This window comes from Penaeus chinensis, chromosome 38, assembly GCF_019202785.1.
Source record: "Penaeus chinensis breed Huanghai No. 1 chromosome 38, ASM1920278v2, whole genome shotgun sequence".
NCBI lineage: Eukaryota > Metazoa > Arthropoda > Malacostraca > Decapoda > Penaeidae > Penaeus > Penaeus chinensis.
The window spans coordinates 13,852,586-13,862,585 of record NC_061856.1 but is presented as its reverse complement, the minus strand read 5'-3'; positions in this window follow the sequence as shown (position 1 = coordinate 13,862,585).

Below are 10,000 nucleotides of genomic sequence, written 5' to 3'. Positions count from 1 at the left end.
GCATACTTACTTATTTACTTGCTTGCATACTTACTTATTTACTTGCTTGCATACTTACTTATTTACTTGCTTGCATACTTACTTATTTACTTGCTTGCATACTTACTTATTTACTTGCTTGCATACTTACTTATTTACTTGCTTGCATACTTACTTATTTACTTGCTTGCATACTTACTTATTTACTTGCTTGCATACTTACTTATTTACTTGCTTGCATACTTACTTATTTACTTGCTTGCATACTTACTTATTTACTTGCTTGCATACTTACTTATTTACTTGCTTGCATACTTACTTATTTACTTGCTTGCATACTTACTTATTTACTTGCTTGCATACTTACTTATTTACTTGCTTGCATACTTACTTATTTACTTGCTTGCATACTTACTTATTTACTTGCTTGCATACTTACTTATTTACTTGCTTGCATACTTACTTATTTACTTGCTTGCATACTTACTTATTTACTTGCTTGCATACTTACTTATTTACTTGCTTGCATACTTACTTATTTACTTGCTTGCATACTTACTTATTTACTTGCTTGCATACTTACTTATTTACTTGCTTGCATACTTACTTATTTACTTGCTTGCATACTTACTTATTTACTTGCTTGCATACTTACTTATTTACTTGCTTGCATACTTACTTATTTACTTGCTTGCATACTTACTTATTTACTTGCTTGCATACTTACTTATTTACTTGCTTGCATACTTACTTATTTACTTGCTTGCATACTTACTTATTTACTTGCTTGCATACTTACTTATTTACTTGCTTGCATACTTACTTATTTACTTGCTTGCATACTTACTTATTTACTTGCTTGCATACTTACTTATTTACTTGCTTGCATACTTACTTATTTACTTGCTTGCATACTTACTTATTTACTTGCTTGCATACTTACTTATTTACTTGCTTGCATACTTACTTATTTACTTGCTTGCATACTTACTTATTTACTTGCTTGCATACTTACTTATTTACTTGCTTGCATACTTACTTATTTACTTGCTTGCATACTTACTTATTTACTTGCTTGCATACTTACTTATTTACTTGCTTGCATACTTACTTATTTACTTGCTTGCATACTTACTTATTTACTTGCTTGCATACTTACTTATTTACTTGCTTGCATACTTACTTATTTACTTGCTTGCATACTTACTTATTTACTTGCTTGCATACTTACTTATTTACTTGCTTGCATACTTACTTATTTACTTGCTTGCATACTTACTTATTTACTTGCTTGCATACTTACTTATTTACTTGCTTGCATACTTACTTATTTACTTGCTTGCATACTTACTTATTTACTTGCTTGCATACTTACTTATTTACTTGCTTGCATACTTACTTATTTACTTGCTTGCATACTTACTTATTTACTTGCTTGCATACTTACTTATTTACTTGCTTGCATACTTACTTATTTACTTGCTTGCATACTTACTTATTTACTTGCTTGCATACTTACTTATTTACTTGCTTGCATACTTACTTATTTACTTGCTTGCATACTTACTTATTTACTTGCTTGCATACTTACTTATTTACTTGCTTGCATACTTACTTATTTACTTGCTTGCATACTTACTTATTTACTTGCTTGCATACTTACTTATTTACTTGCTTGCATACTTACTTATTTACTTGCTTGCATACTTACTTATTTACTTGCTTGCATACTTACTTATTTACTTGCTTGCATACTTACTTATTTACTTGCTTGCATACTTACTTATTTACTTGCTTGCATACTTACTTATTTACTTGCTTGCATACTTACTTATTTACTTGCTTGCATACTTACTTATTTACTTGCTTGCATACTTACTTATTTACTTGCTTGCATACTTACTTATTTACTTTCTCTCTCTCTCTCTTTCTCTTTCTCTTTCTCTTTCTCTTTCTTTCTCTCTCTCTCTCTCTCTCTCTCTTTCTCTTTCTCTTTTCTCTTTCTTTCTCTTCTCTTCTCTCTTCTCTCTTCTCTCTTCTCTCTTCTCTCTTCTCTTCTCTTCTCTTCTCTTCTCTTCTCCTCTTCCATTCCGTTTCCTTTCCCTTCCCCTTGACTTGACTTGACTTGACTTGACTTGACTTGACTTGACTTGACTTGACTTGACTTGACTTGACTTGACTTGACTTGACTTGGCTTGGCTTGGCTTGGCTTGGCTTGGCTTGGCTTGGCTTGGCTTGGCTTGCGTTGCCTTGCCTCCCCTTCCCTCTCCTCCCTTTCCTTTCCATCCATGCCTTCCAAATGCCTCCGCCACCTCCGATTTCCTCTCCCCTCCCGCCCTTTCCATGCCTCTCCCATGGCCTTCCCAAGCTCCTCCCATGCCCTCTCTACCCTCCGCCTTCAAGCCCCTCCCCCCCCCTCCCCCTCCACCCGCACTCTGGCGCTGGTGCAAAAGGGTGCAAGGCCACCACACTCCTGACGTCATTATCGATCAAGATAAAACTGCATGGACAGCGAGGCAGGACTGAGGCTGGCGACACAGAGAGGGAAACAGAGAGGGAGAAAGAAAAGGAAGAGGGAGAGAAAGAGGAAAGATAGAGGGAAAGAGAGGGAGAGGGAAAGGGAAAAAAAAGGTGGGAAAGAAATAAGGAGTGGGAATGAGAGTAAGAAAGAGTGAGGTGAACTTTACGATAAAGAAGGATACACCTGGCACAGCCGAGACAGGATGAAGTGCCGTGCGTTTTGCAGTGTTATGGGTGTCACGAACTGCTTCGTGCTGTCAAATCTGCCTTGTTAAAGACACCACTCGGTGATCAGCGGTCCCTCTCTTGTGTCAACAGCGTCATCTGTGGCTTCATAAATGTCATCTGTCGCGTCATGATACCCGGAGCAGAGCCATGAATCACGTGTGTCACCCAGAGTACCATGGCACTCAAGGAGTGTCATAGCTGTTTAAAGTTACGTCAAGGTGATCGAGTCTAGCGTGTCATGTCCCACGAGCTAAATGGGCTCAATTACTACAGCACTAAAAGGACCTCGTGCACAAACATTCTTTCTGTCTCCCTCTCCTTCTCCTTCTCCCTCTCCCTCTCCCTCTCCCTCTCCCTCTCCCTCTCCCTCTCCCTCTCCCTCTCCCTCTCCCTCTCCCTCTCCCTCTCCCTCTCCCTCTCCCTCTCCCTCTCCTTCTCCTTCTCCTTCTCCTTCTCCTTCTCCTTCTCCCTCTCCCTCTCCCTCTCCCTCTCCCTCTCCCCCCCTCTCCCTCTCCCTCCCTCCCTCCCTCCCTCCCTCTCTCTCTCTCTCTCTCTCTCTCTCTCTCTCTCTCTCTCTCTCTCTCTCACTCTCTCTCTCTCTCTCTCTCTCTCTCTCTCTCTCTCTCTCTCTCTCTCTCTCTCTCTCTCACACACACACACACACACACACACACACACACACACACACACACACACACACACACACACACAGACACACAGACACACACACACACACACACACACACACACACACACACACACACACACACACACACACACACACACACACACACAGATTTCCATATATACGTACTTACATACTAGAATACATGCATAATAACGACAGCCAGGCGCACATTACAAACGCACAAACCGAACTATGAATACACGCAGAGGCACATATTCAAATTCAATCCTGCCGCACAAACGCATGAGCGCTCGAGCACCTTTTCGCCTAAGCATGACAACGCAAAATAACTCAACATGTAGCAGACAAGAACACCGTCGCACAGCGTGGCAAGAACACATTTGTCGCAGCCTCATACACTTTCCATGTTGCACGACCACCGGACGAGCAACACGTGAGCTACAAGAAGCATAATGCATTGTACACCCCCGCCGTGTACACTCGTGACTGTGCGTGATCACCATCAAGAGTCGCGTGTATGTATGGTGGCCTCGTACAGTGCAGTGAGAGGAGCGCCGCCTCCCAACCTCTACCTTCTAATCAATAAACTTATCACTCTCGCCACATCTACCACAGCACCACATCACTCTGCAGTCGCGCCACGCCTCTCCTACACCGACCCTGCCACGCCTACAGCACCGCCAGCGCCACACACCCTGCTTCACCCTTGCTTCCAGACCCTGGCAAGGACCCTTCACCCTTGCGTCGGGACTCGCCCTCCCTTCGGCCCGCGCCATTCATCTCCTTCTGCCGCCCTTATCCCCGGCTGTCTATCCCTTCCAGCCACGGTCAAGCCGCCCTTCCACCGTTAATCCTCTTATCTATCGATCTATCCCGCCATCCACTGTCTTCCATCCTCACACTATCTGAACCTCTCATCTTTTCGATTCTTCATCTATCCCTCACGAGACGTCCAGCCTTCCTTCCAACCCTTCTTTCGCCTCTCCGGCCTCGCCTACTCCCTTCCCTCACCCCCCCTTCCCTCCCGCAAGGCGCAATATCTCCAAGTCCTCTTACCCCTCCCTCTGCCTCTCCCCATTCCTATACCGCTGCCACTGACTCTGTCCCTCCCTCTACACCTGTCCCTCTCCCACATGCCATTGACCCTGTCCCTCCCTCTGTCCCTGTCCATCCACCTTTCCCTGCCACTGCCCCTATCCCCCCCTTACCCCTACATTTGACCCTGCCCATATCCCTGTTCATGACCCTCCCCTCCCGTTGTCTCTGCCCTGTCCCTGTTCTGCCCTTCCCCTTGCCCTTGCCTTGCCCTTCTCCTCTCTTCCCTTTCCCTCTCCTACCCTACCTTACCTTGCCTTACCTTGCCTTGCCTTGCCTTGCCTTGCCTTGCCTTGTCTTGTCTTGTCTTGTCTTGCCTTGCCTTGCCTTGCCTTGCCTTGCCTTGCCTTGCCTTGCCTTGCCTTGCCTGGCCTTGCCTGGCCTGGCCTGGCCTGGCCTGGCCTGGCACTACCCCACCCTACCCTACCCTACCCTACCCTACCCTATCCTTCCCTTCCCTTCCCTTCCCTTCCCTTCCCTTCCCTTCCCTTCCCTTCCCTTCCCTTCCCTTCCCTTCCCTTCCCTTCCCTTCCCTCCCCTCTCTCCCACTCTCCTCCCCATCCTCTATCCCTGCCCCTCTTCCCTACCTATCGCCAGGTCCACGTCACCCTATCTCTGCCCCTCCCCCCCCCCCCCTCTCTCTCTCCTTCCAAGCAGCCATTAGAGCTAATCTGCCTTTAATCTGGCAGGCGAGCGACTCCCTCTTCCGCGTTCACCAACGATGCTGGCTGTCTCTCAGGGCCGGAAGAACACGCGGAGCAATAATGATTATCGCCATTAGTATCACAATTATACAAATATCAACAGTAGAAATAGCAGAAGCAGTCGTGATAATAATAATTATCAATGTTACTGTTGTTCTTGTTATCATCATAAAGGAAAACAAAAAAACATTGGTCTAATAATAATCATAATCAATATTATCACAATTAACAGCATTATCATGGCAACACTCACAACAGTAATAATCCAAACCATAGTCACAATGATTATGATCGTATCTTATTACGATTTACAATGACAATCATGTCCCCAAACGCAACAACCATGATAAAAAATAATGATGCTAATGATGTTGATAACGATACTGACAACAATAACAAACACCATAATCATTAACATTTCCACAGGCATCATCACTATACACATCGCTGTCATGATAATCCACATCACAAATACCCTTTTACACAATTAAAGACAACAAATGCCAGACTTACCCGTTCACCGCAGGCGAATCAGCTGTGCAATTCCCTTCCGGGTCACGCAAAATCCTTCTCTTGGATCTTGTTTATATACGGTTTGCAGTCGGGAGAAAATAAGTTCACAGTCCTTCCTTATTTCTCCGTAGTGTTATTTTTTTTTTGTTGTTGTTGTTTTCTTGCTCTTGTCTTTTGTTGTCTTTATTTTTATTTTTGTTTTTGATGATGATGGTGATGATGGTGATGATGGTGATGATGGTGATGATGATAATGATGATGATGATGTGATGATGATGATGATGATGATGGTGATGATGGTGATGATGATAATGATGATGATGATGTGATGATGATGATGATGTGATGATGATAATGATGGTGATGATGGTGATGATGGTGATGATGATAATGATGATGATGATGGTGATGATGGTGATGATGGTGATGATGGTGATGATGGTGATGATGGTGATGATGGTGATGATGGTGATGATGGTGATGATGGTGATGATGGTGATGATGATAATGATGGTGATGATAATGATGGTGATGATGATGATGATGGTGATGATGATGATGATGGTGATGATGATAATGATGATGATGATGGTAATGATGGTGATGATGGTAATGATGGTGATGATGATAATGATGATGATGATGGTGATGATGATAATGATGATGATGATGAGATGATGATGATGATGTGATGATGATGATGATGATGAATGATGATGATGATGTGATGATGATGATGATGAATGATGATGATGATGGTGATGATGATAATGATGATGATGATGAATGATGATGATGATGAGATGATGATGATGATGAATGATGATGATGATGAATGATGATGATGATGATGTGATGATGATGATGAGATGATGATGATGATGAATGATGATGATGATGTGATGATGATGATGAATGATGATGATGATGAATGATGATGATGATGAGATGATGATGATGATGATGATGATGGTGATGATGATAATGATGATGATGATGAATGATGATGATGATGATGGTGATGATGGTGATGATGGTGATGATGGTGATGATGATAATGATGATGATGATGATGGTGATGATGGTGATGATGATAATGATGATGATGATGTGATGATGATGATGATGTGATGATGATGATGATGTGATGATGATGATGAATGATGATGATGATGAATGATGATGATGATGAGATGATGATGATGATGTGATGATGATGATGAATGATGATGATGATGATGAATGATGATGATGATGAGATGATGATGATGATGAATGATGATGATGATGGTGATGATGGTGATGATGATAATGATGATGATGATGTGATGATGATGATGATGATGTGATGATGATGATGAATGATGATGATGATGAGATGATGATGATGATGTGATGATGATGATGATGGTGATGATGATAATGATGATGATGATGTGATGATGATGATGAATGATGATGATGATGATGAGATGATGATGATGATGGTGATGATGATAATGATGATGATGATGAATGATGATGATGATGTGATGATGATGATGATGTGATGATGATGATGATGAATGATGATGATGATGGTGATGATGATAATGATGATGATGATGGTGATGATGATAATGATGATGATGATGATGAATGATGATGATGATGAGATGATGATGATGATGATGAATGATGATGATGATGAGATGATGATGATGATGAGATGATGATGATGATGAGATGATGATGATGATGAGATGATGATGATGATGAGATGATGATGATGATGAGATGATGATGATGATGAGATGATGATGATGATGAATGATGATGATGATGAGATGATGATGATGATGAGATGATGATGATGATGAGATGATGATGATGATGAATGATGATGATGATGATGATGATGGTGATGATGATAATGATGATGATGATGATGAGATGATGATGATGATGAGATGATGATGATGATGAATGATGATGATGATGATGATGAGATGATGATGATGATGAGATGATGATGATGATGAGATGATGATGATGATGAGATGATGATGATGATGAGATGATGATGATGATGAGATGATGATGATGATGAGATGATGATGATGATGAGATGATGATGATGATGAGATGATGATGATGATGAGATGATGATGATGATGAGATGATGATGATGATGAGATGATGATGATGATGAGATGATGATGATGATGAGATGATGATGATGATGAGATGATGATGATGATGAGATGATGATGATGATGAGATGATGATGATGATGAGATGATGATGATGATGTGATGATGATGATGAGATGATGATGATGATGAGATGATGATGATGATGATGAGATGATGATGATGATGAGATGATGATGATGATGAGATGATGATGATGATGAGATGATGATGATGATGGTGATGATGGTGATGATGGTGATGATGGTGATGATGGTGATGATGATAATGATGATGATGATGAGATGATGATGATGATGTGATGATGATGATGATGTGATGATGATGATGATGGTGATGATGGTGATGATGATAATGATGATGATGATGATGATGAGATGATGATGATGATGAGATGATGATGATGATGGTGATGATGATAATGATGATGATGATGTGATGATGATGATGAGATGATGATGATGATGAGATGATGATGATGATGAGATGATGATGATGATGAGATGATGATGATGATGAGATGATGATGATGATGAGATGATGATGATGATGAGATGATGATGATGATGAGATGATGATGATGATGAGATGATGATGATGATGAGATGATGATGATGATGAGATGATGATGATGATGAGATGATGATGATGATGATGAGATGATGATGATGATGAGATGATGATGATGATGAGATGATGATGATGATGAGATGATGATGATGATGAGATGATGATGATGATGAGATGATGATGATGATGAGATGATGATGATGATGATGGTGATGATGATAATGATGATGATGATGATGATGATGATGATGATGATGATGATGATGATGATGGTGATGATGGTGATGATGATAATGATGATGATGATGATGATGATGATGATGATGATGATGATGATGATGATGATGATGATGATGATGATGATGATGATGGTGATGATGATGATAACGATAAATAACGCAGACAACCGTGCCACTGCAAGCCCCCAAGATCAGAAATCCAATATTGCAAGTTCTTGGCATTGCATGCTCGTCTTATGAGCCACGATGGTGTTAACATTTCATCGCCGCGTATTTACGTAAGCCTACAACAGCTTTACTTCGTTGCAGATAGACCAGTCAAAAATAATGAAAAGCCGCATCATGAAATATGCAATGCCCTGCAACGTCGGGAAGACCAACAACCTACTGCAACATTAAATGTGTACCTATGTACCTACACATAATAGTAACCAACAACCCACTACAGCCTCTAGCACGCCTTTAAATGCGAGTGAGAACTTGCAAAGAGGGCTTTTTAAAATGAGGCCGGGTGATGCTGGCGTAACGCATCCTGACGTCATAACACATGGGGTATCATGACGTAACACATGACCTACTCTTCATTCATGGCGGAAAAAAAAGCTGGCGTCAACTTCTACGTCATCTCCAGCACTGGGTTGGTTTCTCGTCGCGTAAGATTATTATAAAATAACCTTTTCCTTATCCCCTCCTACTTATATTGAAATTTGACGACTTTAATCCCTATTCATGTATACATTAAAGATAATTGTTATCTATGAATTGTTATATAATACCTTCCAAAAAATACATGATACGAGTACCTGCAACGCATCGTTATTTGAGTTCTGTTCCCATATACTACCTGGTAATAAAAAAAAACAAAAAAAAAAAACTTGAAAAGTCAAACCTATTTAAAAAAAATACAACCGGCTTACAAGATCTTTAACCTCATCACAGCGCTCACCACCATCATCACATACCGCGTAATCCTCGCTCCCAACAGTGCCAACACCGCGCCCTTCATCACTCGACTTGATCCTCAGCCCTAACCACCACTTCAGGCTACGTCTTCTGTGACCTCACCGATGCTGAGACACCGAAGGAGGTCCAACAAAGTCTCCAATTATCCCTTCTTGACCTCGGGGCGCACGTGTTGAGGCCGCACCGCTCTGCTAACACTGCCAGCATCACTGCCACCACTCTCAACGACCGGCCTCTCACGACCCACTCCTGTGTGGTCATCGCTATGTCGCTTTAGTATTTAGTCATGTTGTGCTCCTTCCTTCCTACTTCATTAAGTCATTGTATACACATATTCGTACACTTCCC